Source organism: Cuculus canorus, chromosome 11 (assembly GCF_017976375.1).
Source record: "Cuculus canorus isolate bCucCan1 chromosome 11, bCucCan1.pri, whole genome shotgun sequence".
Taxonomy (NCBI): Eukaryota; Metazoa; Chordata; class Aves; order Cuculiformes; family Cuculidae; genus Cuculus; species Cuculus canorus.
Genome location: NC_071411.1, coordinates 6,383,354 through 6,403,085, shown reverse-complemented (window position 1 = coordinate 6,403,085; position 19,732 = coordinate 6,383,354). Strand labels below are relative to the sequence as shown.

Here is a 19,732-nt window from a genome sequence, read left to right as displayed (position 1 = left end):
CTCCCTCTTCTTTTCCTAGATCATCCCAATCCCTTTTTGGGATCATTTTGTAGCACACAAAGTAGTGAGATAAACCAGAAAAGGGCCCACGATAAAGCCTGGAGTTTTGTTTAACAGTCCAGATAGTGAAAGTTTACAAGAGCTGTGCTGGGAGGGCTGTGCCGTGAATGGAGCTGTTATTGCCAGGATCACACTGTTTACACTGGTGAGCCAAAAACACGGGCATTTCATATTTGTTTAGCAGCTTCGTCGAGCTGTATATTTGCATTGTCCTTCGGGCCGCGTTGTCAGAGGGTTGACAATGACCTCGGGAGAAGCACCAGCGAGTCCTTGGGGGGGGGTTGACAGTGAGAGCGTTGCATCTCCGCTGGCGGGAGCGCCGATAGAGGGCAGCAGCCTCCTGCCGCTGCGGCGGGAGGAGAGGGCAGGGGGAGCGGGCAGCGCTCGGAGGGCTCCGAGAGCCGAGCTCAGCAGGGCGGGCATGGAGGGGGCGGGGGGGCAGAGCAGAGCGCGCAGGGATGCGCGGGGAGCGGGCGGCACTGAGTGGGCAGAGGTCTGAGAACTCAGGGATGTGCGGGGAGAGGGCAGGGGGAGCGCAGGGGTGCGCAGGGAGAGGGCAGAGGTCTGAGATCTTAGGGATGTGTGGGGAGAGGGCAGAGGTCTGGGAACTCAGGGATGCGCGGGGAGAGGGTAGGGGGAGCGCAAGGATGCTCAGGGAGAGGGCAGAGGTCTGAGAACTCAGGGATGTGCAGGGAGAGGGCAGGGGGAGCGCAGGGATGCTCAGGGAGAGGGCAGAGGTCTGAGAACTCAGGGACGTGCAGGGAGAGGGCAGGGGGAGTGAAGGGATGCTCAGGGAGAGGGCAGAGGTCTAAGAACTTAGGGATGTGTGGGGATAGGGCAGGGGGAGCGCAGGGATGCGCGGGAGAGGGCAGGGCTGAGCGGGCAAAGCTGTGCAGGTGGGGAGAGGGCAGGGTCGGAGCGCGCAGGGATGCGCGGGGAGCCGGTAGGGGTCGGAGAGCTCAGAGACCGGAGCGCGCAGGGATGCGCTGGTGGTGGGTAGGGCTGAGCGGGCGGGTGTCCCAGAGCTCAGGGATGCGCAGGGATGAGTGGAGAGCGGGCAGGGTCCGAGAACGCAGGGATGCACGGGCAGTGAGCAGCAATGAGCGGGCAAAGCTGCGCGGGCGGAGGTCTGAGAACTCTGGGATGTACGGGGAGCGGGCAGGGGTCCGAGAGAGCGGGATGCGCAGAGACCGCAGAGCTCGGAGACCCGAGCGTGCAGGGATGCACAGGCGGTGGGAAGGGGTTGAGAGCACAGGGATGAGCGGGCAATGGGGAAAACTGCGCGGGCAGGGAGGGCACAGGGATGCATGGGCAATGGGCAGGGTCTGAGGGGGATGCGCAAGGCAGGACTGCGCCGCCACCGAGGACCTGCTGGTGGGTTTTACTCCTCATCCTCTTTCCTCCCTGTGTACAGAACCAAAATGGTAACAGAGAGCTGCACTAAGGGTTTTTCTCCAGTGTATTTTTAATTTGTGTGCATATAATCGCAGATGCAGGGCGGGGAGGCTGCTGGAGTGATTTCCTGGATAACTTTCCCTGTAATTAAAAAAAAAACATACAACGCAAAACAACTAAAGCCATAGAAACAACACTGCCTTGCTTGTGCAAAAATATCCCCTGAAGAACATCCAAGTAAAGGTGTTTTTGAACATACAAGTTCCTGTAAAAGTAGCTTTTTATTTGTGTGTGGGTACATGTGAAACCCAAGATGATATATCGTGTTCTGCTTAGATCTTTGTTTCAAGATACTGCTGTGGGTAGATTACATGATGGATTGTCTTTTAGTTGTTATTTCAGCACTTCTTACTCTCCTGTTTTCAGGACACGCACATTCAGTATTAGAACCCCATGGTTATTACTTTTTTCAACTTTCTCTTGGCCTGTTAACAAGATCCTTTAGAAAACAAAGCAAAACGAAAACCTTTTAAATCTCATATGGATTTTTTACTCCAATATCGGTAACATCAGTGCCCAGCTCTGAACTTTACAGGCAAGGACGAGGTCGAGCTGCTTGCCCCGGCGAGTTTGCAGTCAAACCCACACCGAGAGGAGCAGCAGAAAGCACGGAGCAAATGGTGACAAACGAGTGCTGCTTCTCGGTTCCACGATTTTCTGTTTATCTTAAATGCACTTTACTGCACCTTTTCTGCAGTTCGTTCCAAGGACAGCCATGCTAATAATCCTTATCCGACACAGAGGAATCCCCCTTCTGGCTCTCAGCTTGAAGCCGCGGCTCGCGTTCTGCTACTCTGATTTGTTGACTTTGATATTTTTTAATTATTATTCCACATTAGCTCTTGTTCGAGCTGCTGGCGCAGCTCACCTCCGACCACAACCTGAGACGGAGCAGCAGTTGCTGGTAGCTAGCCTCCAAGTTTTCCCATCCCTGTGTTTTCAGGGCTTGTGATTTCAGCAGAATACATGGCTTGTCGTTTCAGCCGGGCTCTCAAACTGCACGATAGCCACGAATTCAGAGTGAGGAACCCATGAGAGAGGTTGTGTGCGTGTGTGGCGCTGGGCGTGCTCGATATGAGCAGATTCTTTAATACACTGAAGACATTATTTTTGATCATTGGCGCTCTGGAAGCTTTTTGTGCTATTTTTTGCTGCTAGCCTGAACTATTCCCCAAACTGAAAGTAGTCACTCTCCCCATATTTCGTCAGCAGCTTCTAAGAGATGAAGGCCCTGCCCGGTGTTTTGAAAAATCAGTGTATTGAATACACACCGAGTAGCAAGCGGGGTTCTTTTTGAAGTTCTGTACTGTGAAATGTCAATGTTTTATATGTAAAAAACAGTACATGCGATTTCTCGTGACTGTTATGTTTGCTCTAAACAATGAAATCTTGGCTTGGGAATGGTCCTGTGTTCATTACAGAATAAGCGCGACACTGGCCTCAATCAATAAATGACGTTTGCGTGTGGCAGGACCGACAAAGCTGTTATACAAGAGCAGGTCTGTGTGAGTTGACAATTTTTCTTTTTTTTTTTCTTTTTTATTTGCTCGTTTTCAGGCAAAATAATGTCACTTAGAGCAAGTAATTTTTTTTCTTATAAAAAATCTAACTGTGCAAACGACACTGAAAACTTAGCACTGAACCTTGATCTTACAGGTTTAGTTCCCATCAGCTTCGCTGACTCCCTTCAGAGGAGTAAAGGCCACAGGAGAAATCCTACTCAAGAAAACACATTCTTTGCCCTGGAAACCTCGTTATCTTATGTGATCCAGGTATAAACAGTTGGTTCATTCCTGATGCATAAAGGGTGAACTCCTGCATTTCTTACTTTGGCAGAGTTTTGCCAGGACAAATTTACTCCTGGTTTACACCTTCTGTAACCTCAGTGGGAGCAAAAATTCAGCCCTTCAGCTCTAATGGGAGCCTATTTGGTCCAGTCCTTTATTGCCAGGTGCTATCAGGAAGGGAGCTGAGCACAGAAACATGACTACCACTGAGCTGCTATTTCTTGCACTGCATTATCTGCAGTATCCTTGTCATTCTATAAACTTTTTTCCCCTTCCTGGAACATTTTGCTGCAGCAAATGAAGAAGGGGGAAAAAATATTGAAGAGACCTTCATTTGGTGGCATAGAAAATTTGCATAAAATATCGCTCTAAGCATTGAAGGATCTTATTACATAGGGTTTTGATGATAATCTTTGTTGAAATAATATTTAACACATGCTGCACTTTTAATTAAGTATCTGAATAATCTCAAATTAATACCAGAGGTTTAAAAATAAGTTTTCATTTTAGTGAACTGTAACATAATAGCAAGCTGCATGGCAACCCCCTCCTTTACCCTTTGATTTAATTAAATGCCCTTCTGTGTGCTTCTTCTCACTTCAGAAATGCACGTAAAGAAATCAGACCCGGACATTTTATTTAGGATTTTGCCACTTTCCTTCTCCCTATGTATTTACTTATTCGCTCTGCTTCCTCTAGGGTTTTTAATTAAGGTGTTTCTTTGGGGATCAGCTCATCTGGGGCTTCACAAAGTGGCCTGAATGGTTGAAAAGGACACTTACAGTGTGTTGCATTTGTGCTGGTGTCGCGGTGCAGACGCACAGGTCCCTGTTTGGAAGCAGCTGGCTGTGTCGGCGTAGTGTTCGGTCGTGTACAGCAGGGAGAATGCAGCCTGTTAAACGCTGGGGCAGCTCGTGCAGCACGCTGACACGCTGGACTGTGTTACGCTCCTGGAGTTTGATTATAAGGTAAAAAGGAGCTTAACAATGTAATGGTTTCAGAGCGCAAGCAACCCATTGCAAATAAATTCAAGTTTATTCTATTTATTTTTTCAAATTAAAAAGGCCTGATCCAGCCAATTTGTTTGCCTTCCAGTTAGGCATATTTGACAATCACTGCTTCATTATTCCATCTTAAGAAATTCCATTAACCAAGAGGAAAAAAAAAAAAGACTGCTCTCAGATCCATGTCAGCAAAATTGTTTTGCCGAAGCCACCTTGCTCAGCAAGCCTGGGTGCGGGCTCGGGGGAGGCTGTTTACCGCCTCTATGAAAACATATTCATAATTTGGGAGCGTGAGGATACGAAGCAGGCAGGCTTTGAAGGCTTTCTGTTAGATTTTTTTCCCCCTTTATCCTTTACTATCTATCATTGCAAAGGAGACATATATAACCGCCGCACTTTGTATATTAAGGGGAGCTGCCTGCTTTTTCCCTTTGCTGAGATAATGACGCTGAGGGTTGTTGACTGCTCTTATCTCTGATGACAGCCTTATCTGCATGGCTCTGGTTCCCAGTCCCAGAGTCGGAGATATCCAGTCCTTCAGAAACTGACCACTGCTCCCATTACGGCTGGGTGGGCTGCAAAGCAAATATTCAGGGGCAATAGAGTTCTTAACCGATTGTGCAGTTTGCTGTGTTCTCCCTCGCCCAAATGCAAAGTATTGAAGGGAAATGCTGGGGATGAGGAGAAATGAGACTCTCAAAATCAAGTTGGGTAAAAGGCAAATGCTCCCCAGCCCTCTCCAAACAGCGAAAAAAGGGCAACAACCAATTGTTGAATGGTGTTGGTGCACGTCTCGGCTCCTCGGTGCCACCAGGACCCCTCACAAATGGACCTAAGAGTTCTGTTTACACAGCAGAGGGACCATTACACCCTCCTGGCTGCACCCAGGAAGAATCCAAGAGTTTATTTTAATTCCTTTAAACATAATAATCTGCAGTTAATTGGCTAACATTCACCGTGCCTCCAAGGTGCGCAGCACTGCTGTGGTTTGGCACGCCGTATTCCTGTCCCTCGGAGATCTCGAAGCAAATTTCAAATATTTATGAATTTAGCCTCTTAACGCTCTTAAGAAACAGCCTTGTTTTACTGCTGCAGAAAGTGAGATACTGAGATAGTGTGTGCACTTGGCTGGGATTCCTCTGCACCGGGAGCACAGTCGGCCGTGAAGCTCAGGTCTCCTAACGCCTCGCCAGCACCCTGCTCACCAAACCCACCCAGGCGCCCAAGTTTTGTTATAAACCCTTAAAAACAGACAACTGAATCCATTTTCAGCAAACACGCTGTATTAAAAGCACCTCTCAGGTTGGAAAAACTCCTGGGTAATTCCACCTTAAAGAAGCGCTGAGCAGGAGCTCATGGTGTAAACTGCAGGAGAGTCAGGAGCCTCCTGAGTCAGAGTCCTGCCTCACCTTCCCTGCATGGTCATTTACCTTTTTTCAAATATAGCAGGCTATTAGAAGCTTATTTTATTCCTTGTCATATCCTATAATGCATGTTTCAATCTGAACGCTTATCCCACTTTTATTGGTATATAATCCAGCCTGTCTCTCCTGAGTTGCACCTCTCCTGCCAGGTCTCTGCAATCCGGGCTTGTCTAAGCTGCAGTTTGAGGCAAGCAAGGTTAACTACAAAGCAAGCGTTACTGGAAATACGCATCGCTGAAGTATGCTGATGCGTTTTTTCCCATTTTAAAAATGTGTTGTACTGGAAACTGCAGCGGGGGGGGGCAAAATATTGAGTTTGCCCTAAAAGTTTAAAGGGATGTTTATTTTTCCAGTGCTTTAGAAGAAGGCAAAGCCAGACTTTTTTTTTTTTTTTAGTAGTGAAGAACAATTATTGATTAAAAACTGGATTTTGTACTGAAAAATCACTCTGAATTTCATTATTAATTTTTGTTGTTGTTGTTGAAAAGGCGGCATTATATAACTGAAATGATTCAAGCATTTTTTGTTTGAAAAGCCATTATTCATGCAAGAAGTTTTTTCCCCACTCTCAGTAGGGGTTTGTGCAGTGTAATGTGCGACCACCAAGGGCTCTGTCTGCACTTTTCTTGTGGCTAACTTGTGGGACTGTTTTCCTGAGACACATAAAACAGTACTGATCTACTATGAATGTTTGACTAAGATTGTAGGAAATCTGTTTAGGATATGATTAAATCAGCACAAAATTCAGTTGTAGACAACATTGTGGAATATTCTTACACAAACTGTTTGAAGAGGAGCTTGGGTGTTAATAACTTGTCTGGTTTTTTTTCCTTGTCCAGTGCTTCCAGCTGGTCTAATAAAAGTGAATACCTCACCCTGTGGATCTTCCTTTGCTGTTGCACAGGAGGACAGAATAGGTCAAGTGCATAATGCTTATTTTCCAAAGTTACGAGGGACTGAAAGAGGTTAGGATGGGATCTCACTGTGGCAGAACTGGAATTACAGACTCAGATATATTAGAATCTTTCCTTTTATCTAGATTTGTCTAGGGTTCTGACTCAAACCTGTTGGCTCGGGGGCTTCAGAGACTGCTACCAGGAGCGTGGTTCCTTGCTCGTGTCACCAAAGGCAGATCCTTCCCTGTTGAAGTCTCCTCAGGTGCCAGCGTCTCTGAGAGCAGAGCTGCGTGGTGGTGCCTGCCTGCACTGAGCTACCCCGTAAGTTGCACATAAACCCTGTGCTAAAGCTAGATATCATTTCTGCTGGGATTTTAAGCCCAAAAAATTTCATCATTCAGGCACAGCCCTGGTGTTGGTAAGGGTGGTTCAATTCCTGTATCTGCAGGACAGAAACTTTCTCCCTGACCATCTCTCTGTTGCAGTTCCCCCACCCAGTGTGTGCCATCCTTGACCACAAACGCGGTCATTGTTCCGTATCATTTTCAGCCATGCAGCGCAGCACCGCTGCAGCGCTCTGGGCTCCTTTCCCACACCACATCCTCATGACACCAGAATGTTTCCCCGTGTGTTCAGGACGATGGTGGGAGCAGGTTTTGTGCATTGGTGAGACTCATCTGTGATTGTGGGAACGTGTTCTGCCAGAAGCCGGTGTTTCCCAAGCGTTAATTACACAGCCTTGTGTTTTCTTCTGTTCCCAACTGTAAAACAGAGATACCCTTCTTAACTCATGCCATCGCTTCGGTTCACCACAGCTTGCAAACTGCTTCTGGAGCCACAGATGGGAGGCACTGGAGAAGTGACAAAGATGATTAATAAGGAGGTTATTAACAAATGCCATAGGTCAAATTCTGCACCGGTTCCCAAGTTAGTGCTTGACACAGAGGTCAGTGTCATGAACGACTTCCCATGTGGCTGTGAGATGGACTCAACACTTGGATGTAAAGCCGGGATAGGCAAAAATTAGGTTAAACAGATTTGACCTGCACCTGATAGGAACGTTTCCGAGGGAACAGGGTGATTTCTGTGATAATTCAAAAGTATAAAACCATCTCCCCAGGTGAGTTACGAGTGGTCCCGCAGACTGATGTGGCTGTTTTCCAAGCTGGCTTGTCTGCACTTTTGTGATTTGACACACTTAGCAAAAATCTCTGAATCTTTGATGGTCCTGGACAAGCAGCAAAGTGTGTACTTGCAGTGGGAGAAAAGCACCTCTCTTCTGAAATATGGTTTCCGTTTAAACTTCCAGAAGGCTCCTAGCTCTGGGCTGCCTGTGTTTATCTGTGCTCAGAGTGAATGAGAGTTGGAAAAGGGGAAAGAGAGAATGGCTGCTTTTTAAAAAGCTAATTTAAAAGCAGGCGCAGTCTTTTGTAAAGATGATTCTGATTGTCCAGAGCTCTTTTAGAGGGACAATGTTAAATGCATTTGTATTGAGAATGTGGGATTAGACACATGCGCAAAATGAACGATGTCTTCTTTATTTATTTCATACTTAAATGGCAATGTCTAAATCAGTCAATTCCTGAAGAGTCAGGAATGCAAGGGGTTTTTATGTATGGTTATTGTTAATTCATAAAGCTCTTTATCTCTAGATTTGTTTATTAGCTATTTCTAAGTTGTCACTAACCTTCTGACCACTGTCCTTGTGTCACCAAAGGGGGAAGATATGTGTCGAATGTAAATGGCAAAATTGGTTGGAAGCTACAGGTAAAAAACTTGTGAGCCTATTCCCATGTGTCCCGATTTAACAGCATAAACTGCATGGGAAAGGCTGATATTCATACTGCTATTCCATACAAGATCTGAAATGACCGAGGGTTTAAAACAACTCCATGAAGCAGGGAATCGCAGTATTGTTTACAAAGTGCTGATGCTTTGGCAAAAAACATGAGCAGACCCAGTTCAAATTGATTACAGTCTACGGTCAATGCTGTGTCTGGAGCAAGACTGCCTTTTCTTGTATATTTTTACTGTGAGATTTTAATCTTGGCTGAGGCTGTTCTTTGCCATTGTAAAAGGAAGAAATCATAATAACTTGAAGAAAAAGTCTGGGGAAGTGGGAGTTTCTTTTTTTGTCAGCTTTATAGACAGGGAAACTGAGGCACAGAGAGGTCCTGGAGAAGCTGGCAAAGCCGTGGAGGAGTTGGGTAGGGCCTGGGACTCCCACACTGCGGTGCCAGCATGGTTCCCCATGCACAAGTATGATGGGAGAGCAGCTCCAAGGATCTGCAGTTGGCAGAGTTTGCCCACACGCATCAGCAGCGCCTTTTGCCCAGGGAGCTAAGGGCTAGAAGAAGACAATGTGCCTCGTGTGTTAAGATGTGTGAGCTTGGTTTCTGGTGAAGCAGGATGCTCCAGACTCTGTTCGTTTCTCAGAAGGAAAAAAAAAATAGGGTGGAAGCAACTGATCTTAAAACTCCCTTCGGATGAGCACAGCCAAAAACTTCAAGGGCTCCCCACGTGGGGTCTCTGAAAGCAAATTCTAGTCTCAATCTGCACACCAGTGTCTAGAGAGAGATTTCCCATCGGTGGAGTCTCTTCCTTAAAAGAGAAAGAGAAAAGGAAAGAGAGAAAATAAATACTGCTTTTTGTAGCTTCCTACAGACAGTCTGCCTTGTCTCAGCTGTCCGGCTTTACCATCTCATCCATATTTTCGTAATGTCATCTATCTAGAAACAGCCTTACCTTTCTGGAACAAACACAGTCTCTTGCTTGTGTAGGTGGGGTCAAGATCTCTGCTGCACAAGAGCAGTGTGTCACTGTGTGAGTTCAAATGAGCCGTGTTGGGTCATGCCAGCTGAGGATCTCACTGGGTGGATTTATTGCTGAGAAAGACCAAAAGCGACTACCCAGCACAAGGGAGGTTCTGTCTTATGTGCCCCATAGGCTTAATTAGCATGCAGATTTTTTTGTTCACTGCTATTTCTTAAAACCAAAACCACTAACGAGCAAATGATGCAAGGAAGAAGGGCAGAAATGCTGTATTCATGGCTTATTACTGTTTATATAGCACCAAAGTTGGGTAAGGCACTCCAAAGGCATTTAACATGCGTGATGGCATGAAATACTGAACCTAATTAAACCAGATAGAGCTTTGGTGTTGATTTTTGTGGAATCAGGGTTGCCCTTTCCCAAGCAGTTCTTGTTTTTAGGGTGATTCTTTCCTTGAAATCTTGAGCGGATCAGGAGGCAACAGGATGGGTTTGGATCTTCTGGGTGAGATGTTGGCCTGGAGAAGCCCCAAATGGTCAGAATGAGCTGTACTGCCTGGGGATGTCTCTGTTTAGTGACAGCATGTCCAAATGGACCTGTGACTAGTCAGACGTGCTGGTTAAACACTCGTTATTCATACTGTTGGAAATATAATTACAAAAATAGCCTTCTTCAACCAGGACCTAAATTTTCTGTACATTCTTACTTATTTCTTTGCTACAGGTTTAATCTTGGCAGTGAATATCCCAAGACTCTTGATCAGAAGAGAGTGGACTAAGCTTCAGGCAAAACGATGACCTTGGCTTGCAAGCGAGAATGTTTTTGAAAGGTTCGCTGCAATGTTGGAGTTTATTTTACTGCTTTCTGAGTTTGAAACCATTAGGATACTTAAACATCACAATTTCAGGCTTTTCCCAAAGCTGTGAAGGCCAGATACTAATTTTTTCCGACTGAAGATTTTGAGACTGTGCTGCTTCCCTTAAGACGCCTGCCTTAGGTACCTGAGCGGTGAAGCCCCTCTTCCTAGTTTGTTTATGCTCCTCTGGAAGGGACAATTAGAGACCAACCTCCCAAAATTAGACACCCAGTTCACAGTTTGTGTGGGCATCCCTCACCTCTGGCTTCATCTCATCAGTTGCCTCTCAGAGCCAAAACTGAAGCTGTAGGAAAAACGTTGTATATTATAAGCTTGAAGATAAGAACACAAGAGCTGGCAGCTCTGCAAGCTTACGCTCTCAAGCCAGCTATGAAAACCTAGATATGGGAGAGAGGGCCCAGGAGAGCTGTTTCGTGGAATGTGGAAAATACTGTGGCAAGTGGTCTAGGATTGGAAATTTGATTTTTACGCCAGCCCTTTTGGCTGCATTCTTGCCCTTGTCTGGTTCCGGTTTCTGTTTGTGCCAATGCATTTCACTGGCATTTACTGTTTGTGCCAAATAGATTTGACACGGGTGAGTACTCACCCCTTCCCTCAAAATTGAGAGGGAGTTCTGCTTATCAGGCTGCGAAGCCATTTCAACATGCCTGTGTTGCCCCTGATCGCAGCAGAGCGGTACAGCAATAGCCACAGTACAAGTAAGAATAGGGAATAGCCTTTAATAAATTCCAAGGAATCACAGTTTACTTGTAGATGCTCCATAGCCATAAAAGTTGGTGAGAGTTGTTGCATCAATTACTTCTCTCAAGCAATTTGATCTCCTCCTCTACTTCATGACCACGTGAAGGTTTGTAAGGTTGCAGATCTGTTAGGGTCGGCTGCTGCCTTCTGTGTTCATGTGGCAAGTGCTGCAGGTCAAATCAGTTCTTTAAGTGGGCTCTGGAACCGAGTCCAGAGTGTATCTGGAACACCAGGGCACAGTAACAGCATTGCCAAAAGGGCCAGCAGGTTGGCAGAGGTATTTCTCATTTTGCAAAGCTGTTTGTCTTAAAGTTTGTCTCTCCCATATTTCACTCAAGCTGTTCTCTTGTATCTGCTGGTTTATCTGCTGGAGTCTCGTCTCGCGCTCAGCAAGAGCTGTTGAGTGAATTTGAGAAGGACCTGTTGGCTGAGTTTCACAGTGCCCAAATCCACTTCATTATTTTAAAATTTATATAATATTTCTTTTTGCTTTTCTCTTCCAGAGTTGAAAGGACATTTCATGGAGCACAGTGACCTGTCCTGGAGGGTTCTCCCTGGCCTGTCGTTTCATGTTTTGCAGTCTCATCTGAGACAACTGCATTTGGGATTTCCCTTCCAGCCTATCTCCCACAGAACACTTCAGAGTGGGTATGTTTCTGTAGTGCAAGACTATGCCTTGGGAGCACTGCAGACCATGGGTGGGAAGACGTCCCACGTGAAGACTGCCTTTATGCACTGTTCCTCAGCCCCACACTGGCAGTTTGTGGTGTGTTGTATTTGCATACTGTACATAAACTGAAATAAGTCTTAAACAATTACATTGGCATTAGTGTGTCATTATCCCAGCCAAACAGCAAAGGTACCATGTCTCATGTTGCGAAGGGTGCCAACACTTTAGATATGTTCCTGCCAACATCCTACATAAATGCCTTATCTAGCCCTCCTCTGTCCCTCTGGAGGTTGCAGTTCTGGAATTCCATCTTGTTCTGCAGTTATCTGCTCTCAGGTACAGTTGACATACTAAGACGCGACATGTCTCAGAGCCTTTCTGCTCTGAGGACTCCTGCTTCCTTGCAAACGATACATGATCGGCCTGTGCTTCCTTAGAGTATCGGGTAGTGGACAAAGCACTTCATCTCACCAAGTGTTTTTACGGTAAGCCACTGTTTGAGATTGTGCGATCTGCTCTCCTTTCCGTTATGACTGTGCCTCAATATGTGCTGTGACAAATCCTGGCAGAGACTCCTCCTGCCTTTAGTACCAGATTTCCCAAGCCAGCCCAGTACATTGTGTTTGAGAGGTGACAGTTCAGCTTGCTGAACACCACAGAACATTTTAGCCCAATAATCATTTGAGTTTGAAGAGTTGGTGTTCATTCAAGAAATGGCTGTAAGGGTGGTAAAGCTGCAAAAAGTGGATGGGTCTTTGGTGGACCTCTCTTCTGTCACCAGGACTTCCACACTTCAGTAGAAGAACTTGACAAATCTCCTTGTCTTTTGGGGCTTGTAGTTATATGACTAAGTTAATTTGGTTGAGAACCTTCCGTGTGCTAACCCCTGCCTGGATTTCTTGAATCAGCAAGGTACCTACGTACCTTAAAGGATGAGGAGAGACGGCACTGGTGGATTTAGAGCGTCTCTATGGGACTTAGAACATTTCACGTATTTCCAAAATACTGAAAACAAGTGAAAGGAGAAAAGGCATTAGGAAAAGCATTAAGAAGAAGTGTTTGAGTGTGAGCTGCAGCCAGGACTCATTGGTACTCCAAGGAGTAAAGAGCACTGCCTTGGTTTCATGGTGAACATACAGACTGCAGCCCAGCCCAGCTGGACCAAGCCAAGCAGACCAGGTAAGCACAAGTCAGAGAAACCAGAGCAGTGAGACTGTGTGGTGCATGAATCTAGTCGTTGGCAAGGGGTTCAAGGTCAAGGCTCTGCTGTTGCCGCTGTCTTTGTGGCATGGACACATCTCAGTTGTTCTCTGCAGCAAAAGAGTTGTCATCAGGGTGAATTGCAGTGTGCAGAAAAGCTTGTAAATTCTGCTTGGTGGGTTGAGGATTCACTGGAGGGCTTTGGGAGAAGACTTTCTCCCTCTCAATGGACTTTAACTTCCCAGCAGGGAGAGAGCAGAGCAGTGGGGTATTAACTGAGGGAGTTTAGAGGATTGGGAAGAGTTTGAAAGCGGAGGATTTGGTGGTGGTTCCTCTGGGCGCAGAATTTGGCCTTCAATGCTCTCATGCTCCTCATTGTATCGGGAGGATAAAACAGGGCGGCTGGAGGGACTCGGGGCTGGGGGTCCCATCGGAGCGCAGCCCCAGCGGGAGCCCTGCCAGCCTGAATAGCCATCCCGGCTGCCTCGCAGGCCTCCCCAGCACTGGTCCCTCTTTACTTTGAAGCCCCTGGTGCTGCGAGAGGGGTGCTTTCTCTGGCTCTTGTTTGCTGATGATCCCCAAATTATGAAATGCAAATCTATTCAGTGCAGATTCCTTTTGCAAAGGCAACTTGCCTCAGTTGCTAATTCCCCGCGTGACTTCTATACAGACCCCTCGCAAACACCTGCAGCTTATTTTTTTCCCCTCTTTCCCTTTTTCCAGTGAGCGGGTGGCGATGGCGAGTTTATTGAAAATCTTTGTTTTCTCTTGTGCAATGAAACTTGCTTTGCTCTTTTGCCTCCTTTTCTTTTCCCTTTTCACAGAATAAATACAGCTGATCCATCTCCAGCCCCTCTGCACGTGCCAGAAGAATAAATCGTCCTCCTCGCCCCCAGCCCCCTCCTTTAATTCTTTCTCCTGCTGCTGTGTTTGCTTATTCTCGCTGCAGCTGTAGTGCTGGTCTCAAGCGTGAGTTGACCTATTGCTGGTTTGTTTGGCACTGGCTCTGCAGAGCCACCCCCCAAAAAAAGACTTTGAAATCAACTGTTAGAGCAGTAGGTGCGCTTTTTTTTTTTTTTTGGCTTCCCCTCCTGCATCTTCTTATTATCACAGCACTTGTCTTTTGTTGCCAGTGCAAATACAAACACACACACACACACATCTCCAGGCGTGCAAGCCCGCAGAGCGGAGGGGAGCACAGCCCCTGAAATATTGCACTGTCCAAAGTCCACGGGTTAAAACAAACATCAACACTGCGTCAAATAGTTTGCCCGTAAGAGTCTTTTGTTATGAAGATAAGCTTGTTATCTCTTTCATTCAGATTTTAATCTGACAGGTCATTTGCATACTGCCAGCCGACTTCAGGGTGTGCATTAGATCCACTTTGCATTTAAATCCTCTGTCACTCAGGCAAATAAAAAAAGGGGGGGGGGAGCAAAGAACCTCTTTCAGATCCTCCTGGTTATTTCTGTTACTTTTTTGTTGATTGTTGGTGCAATTGATGGCAGAAAAGTTATTGTGGCTCTTGGGGTTCTGCTTGTTTTCGGGGCGGCCAGGATGCTCCCGGGCCATGAGCTGCATGGACAGAGTCTTCCCAAAGAGCCCACAGTGACCCCTGGGCCCCTTCCTCACCCAAATCCCTGTCCAAACCCTACTTTTGCAGACTTTTTCCCCAAACTGACCTCTGTTGCTAACTAAAACCCAGATCTGCTGTGTGCTTGGTCCTGTCTTCTTCGAGTTAAGCCTGCCCTGAGTTTGCATAAGAACAGGTCAAGCTCTTGGTAATAAGGGAAAAGGAACAAGGGATGTCTTGGCAACAATGCACTTAACGCATCACCTATTTAGCAACTTCCATGTAAACACGTCTCTTCTCTTAGGCATTCCACTTGTCTTATGTGTCTCTATATAATCTTTTCTTCTCCACCCAAAGTCTGATCCTGCACCCTTACTCCTTGAGCTTTGTCACACTGGAGGGATCGCAGGCTGCTCGTGCAGGTAACAGAGACACATTGTGTGACTCTGAAGGACAGGAGCTGTGGGATACAAGTCACTTGTGGTGCAAATGGGTGTTGATGGGGCCATGTTTCACCGTGGGCACAGAAACCTACACCGTTTTCTGGTGTGTGAAGGTCCTGTAGGCACAAAACCAACCCAACCAACAGACAACCCTGCTTGGTGAAGGTGTGACCAAAACTGATGGTTACTGTGGATCTGCAGTTCTTATCGCCACCGTGCAGCCTTGCACCTGCTCTTTCCAACACAGTTATAGGTCAGGAGAAAGAAGGGACCTGGCTAGTCGTGGTCTGAGAACACTTACAGCATGCTCTGGGGATCCTGTCTCCCTTCAGGAACGTGTTGCTTGCCTGTGAGGGACAAATTCGAGCATTAATTTCTGAATTTGATTCCTCCCACATCTTCTGTGCTTGGACATAGTCCCATGATCACTTTTCTCTTCCTGAGACCAGCACAAACAGCATCGAGACTCCTGTATTTCTTGGAGTGCTGAGCCCAGACTCCAGCCTGCCCTGGTTTGAGAGCTACTACCCATCTGTCCCCACCGGCCAGCCGTGGAGCACCAGGTCCTGCCTGCTGCTGCCGGCAGCTCCCACCATTTGCAGTGCTCTCTGCACCTCCTCTGAGGTGCTGAAACAATGAACCGGGGACAAGATTAAACCTGGTGTAATTATTCTCTTGTGCACAGAGGTGTAACCATGGCTCCACTGAAGACCACAAGAATTACCCTGGGGTAAGTGAAAGGTGAGTCTGTGATTCTCCTTCCTGAAATACAATGGAGAGCGTGGGAGATAAGGTCACAGTCCCCCTACAGAGAGAGGGATTGTGTCCTCAAGGATTGTGTCCCAAACCACAGCAAGTGGAACCACAGGAGAAAGTTTCCTTCAGCCCCAATGGGTTAAAGATTTGATCTGGTGCAATTAGTGTATCCAAAAGCAGGGCAGTGAATAGTTGCAGGGCATTTATTCAGCTCTAATGTGACAAGTTCAATTCTTCTGTTCAGAGCCAGTGGTTCTGTTACATATATTAATTATTTGAAATAATTCTTTGAATAACATCTAGAAATAATTCAGGCAATACATCTTGATAATGAACCCATTGCTACTGAATGGATGAAATCTCCGCTGTGCTGGTGACTTTGGCTTGAGTGAACATTCACACGGCATTGTTTCTTCTCTTAAATAGTCATACGTGACTTTCAGAACCAGATTCTGGCCTGAATTGCTGTGTTTATGAGGTCTTTATTATTTTCAATTTCTGTAAACGTTCCTGACACTGAAGGCCTTTGTTAGAACATTATTGGTAAAGCAAACATAAAAAGTATGTGAATGAAGCCAGACCAAATTTGAGCCGATTATTTAAATGGGTAGGTGTTGGGGGGGTAGCTGTGTTCCAAGACATGTAGCCACCTCCAAGCCTCAAATGAAGCTGCTGCAAGAAGGCTCTCGTTCCCAAGCTAACATAAGATTTGCTCTTTTCCCATTTCTAGCCAAGATTTCTCAGTGTATTAAGAAAAAAAAAGAGTACTTTGAAAAAGAAAAGTTTTGGGTTTTTTTCACAGTAGCAAACCTTGATAAGCAAAATCCTACGTGATGCCATAGTATTGTGAAAGCAGCAGCGTTCCCAGTCCTCTCACACTATGTGACAAGACTGCTTTTGCTCCACGGTGTTTGCAACAGGGCAGTAGTGTCTTCAAGCACAGTGTATGGTACCAGCAGAAAGAGGTGAGTGCTCCTCACATTGGAGTTGTCACCGTTGGAGGTGACTGGGACAAGAGGTGATGGAAATGTCTGGTACGTGCTGGGGGTCTCATGCGTGTGTGCTTTCGGTTATTTCTCATCCAGCAGTGCTGCTGGTATTGCAGAGACGGCACAGAGCAGTGTCCGGCACCGGGTGGCCAAGAAAAGAGCGCTTTGCTGGTGCTCTCCTGTGAGGAGGAGCTGCAGCAGAGCCCCCAGCCAGCAGCAGTGAAGCTGGTTGGCACTGTAGGGATGACTGCGCTCCGCAGCAGGGCCAGCCACCACTCCAGTCCCTGCTCCAGCCAGCCGGCCCTGCAGGCTCACAAGCATGGCAGATTTGGAGGGATTTTCTGTCCAAAATCCAGCCCATTTGGCCAAGGATAGAGTGGAAGAGAAAGGCAGAGGTACTTGTATGTAAATAGCAAAGAGCTCCTTTTGAAATCAAGTTTCTTACTTATGCCCTAAGACCCCTGGACTAAGGGCAATGAATGCAATATGAGAGCTCTGCAAAATCCCTTGATTCTGGGACAGCTCTCTTGCTTTGCTTTGCTGCTCCTTGGCATCAGTCTGTCAGCCAAGCGAGCAAGTCGATGGCTAGCTTTATTGCCAAAAAAATCTTCCTAGCTGTTTTGTGTGTAGCTAATGAGAATGCAGACGTACTGTTTTTCTAGGCTTGGTTACAACCTCTGCTGCTTCCTTTCTATGTATGGTACTTAGATGCCTTTCCTCTTGCCATAAGACCAAAATACATTTCACTGACTGGTGGGGTTGTCCTCACATTGTCAATGAGAAACTGAATATTTTGGGTGGAACGCCAAAGGAGGAACTGGAGCCTCTCAAACACCTGCTCTCTACTATTCTTCCACATGCTGTCCCTGGAGGGTTAAAGAAAGACCAGTTTAGAATTAGAAAAGCAGGCAAGAAGCAGGTCTTTCTTTTTAGATTAGATACCATGTCAAAGCCAAAGTCACACATTGTTCCCACTACCGCAACCATGCTGTGGTTGAGCACTGTAGGGCTCCTTTGCCGGGCTCTTCTTGGGAGTTGTCCTTCTCAGCAGCACTCAGGGGTCTTCTCATCCAGACTTGCAACAGTAGTGTTGCTTTTCTAATCTCCCATATTTTTCATCAGGCTTTCAATGTGATATCACTTACAGCTTTGATCCCTGTATGAACAGAGTGGTAATTCTGTTCACACCTTTTGCTATGCTTCTCTATTGAAGAGCTGAGGCTCTCTTGACCAGAACCTCCTGTCGCAGCTCTGCCTGTGTTCTCCCATGGGTATGGTGTCACAGGCCATTATAAAACCAGCCTTGGGTGCTTTCCAGCCAGCCGAGCCTGGACAGAATCCAGGCAGCGTCCCCAGCGCTGACTCTGTGGGATATGCTCCTTGCCTGGCTCTTTTTCTGAGCATGTTGGAGCAGAGATCAGCTCTCAGTAGCTTATGGGCATTGTCAAATCCACTGTCCTGATGGGCACTCTGGACTCTTCAGGGACTGCGGGCACAATTCAATAAAGGGACACAGTGTCTACATGGGAATTTTTTCCACACAGACACACACTTCATCCCTAGACAATGCACGAGCACCGCAGAGCGAGGCGAAGCTGCCCTTTTCTCCCGCTCTCCCATCTGGTGTATATCTCCAGATTTGCCCCCAGTCTTTAAAGAAGCCCAGGTTCCTCTGGCTGAGCCTTCCCACCCTGGCCACCAAAGGGCTTCCTCTGTCCCTTTTAAAAGCAGCCTGACATCTTTCCTTTGTTCCTGGCTTTCCACTAGGATTTTCCATGATGCAATCCTGTATGTGGGGTTACTGGCAAAGAGCTGTTAAAAGTCAGTAGCTGTGCCTGGAGCAAACCCATTGTTCTGCCAGCGCAGAGCCCTTCAATGCTGCTGACTCCTGCTTCCCCAGCACTGCAGTGGAGAGGGATACGGCCATAAAGCTAAGGCACAGCACAAAGGGCGATGCGTGATTAGACACAGACATGGCCCCGAATGGTTACACCAACCAGTAGCACCAGGCTCAGCCATGGTTGGGGACTGGGCTGTGACTCATCAGATGCATCTCACTTTTCCTGGGGAAGTTCGCAGGCTGCTTCTCCAGCCAAGAAGGGTTATTTTGGAGTGGAAAGTGAGAAGCTGTAGCTTTTATCCTTTTGGAGGAGCAATTTGCAAGGAAAACAATGCAGGATTCTCTGGAATAAGAAGCATTAGCTGCATCATCTTTTAAAAATAATTTAGTGAAGTGAATGTTGGCCGGGGATTAGCACCCTTGCAGGCCCCTCTGCTGCAGTGAGGAGGGGGCGTTTGCTGAGATTTATTGATGTTGGGGATTGTTCCAAATGCATAGGTGACATCTAATGCCAAAGCAGCTCTCTGGCTCGCTAATGAGATAAGTCAAAGCCTCTGCGAAGTTTTCAGCAGTGTAGCCATTAACCCCGAGATTACAATATCCTTTGTTTTTTTCCAGCATGGTCTGCCAAGATTTCGCCTTAAGCAGAGGAAAGATGAAAAATGCAGGGCCAGAGAGTCTCTCACAGCTGAAAACCACTGTCTGCTGTTCCCTGGGACAGAGAAGAGCCTGTGTATAATCAGCACTGAGCAGGGAAACTTCTCTACTGTCCAGCACAGTCATTTTCTTCAGCACTGGACAAGTGGGAAAAGGAGAAAAAGATCAGAGAATAGTCTTGTCTGGGGACGTGCAGTCTTGTGCCTCCCACTGTCCTCTGCTTCTGATGCTTGGATGTACAGGACTGCTAAACTCAACGTTCAGAAGGGCTTTCTAGGTAGTTACATTGGATGCTTTTATTTCATCCCAACAGATCTTCTTACAGTAGTTATTTTTTTGTGGTAGTAATGAAGTTTTCATCTCTACTCTTATCTAAAAATTGAGCACCCTAAGTGAGACAGACTGCAGGTGAATTCCGGTAGTAATTGTCCAGGACTGGAGACTGCGAAAATACCTCAGCCAAAATATTCGTAGGAAATAAACAATGAAGTTTTAGTGATGCTGAAATTCCTAGTGACTTAACCTTGATGTGTCTGAGCTATTGCATAGGAAGGACCTCAACTTATATTTTCTGTCCTTCTCCCACAA

The 19,732-nt window shown here is 46.6% G+C and overlaps 1 long non-coding RNA gene across 2 annotated transcripts; it reads left to right on the top strand.

Moving 5' to 3' along the window:
• The first annotated feature begins 1,115 nt into the window (after nt 1–1,115).
• Nucleotides 1,116–11,762, top strand: LOC128853272 (uncharacterized). Of its 2 annotated transcripts, none has more exons than XR_008451703.1 (6): nt 1,116–1,187; nt 3,172–3,287; nt 4,002–4,270; nt 6,770–6,947; nt 10,122–10,227; nt 11,520–11,762. It is a non-coding gene; the product is annotated as an uncharacterized LOC128853272 (long non-coding RNA). The 2 variants fall into 2 exon arrangements; XR_008451704.1 differs by having other exon boundaries at nt 6,770–8,393.
• Nucleotides 11,763–19,732: the final 7,970 nt, after the last annotated feature.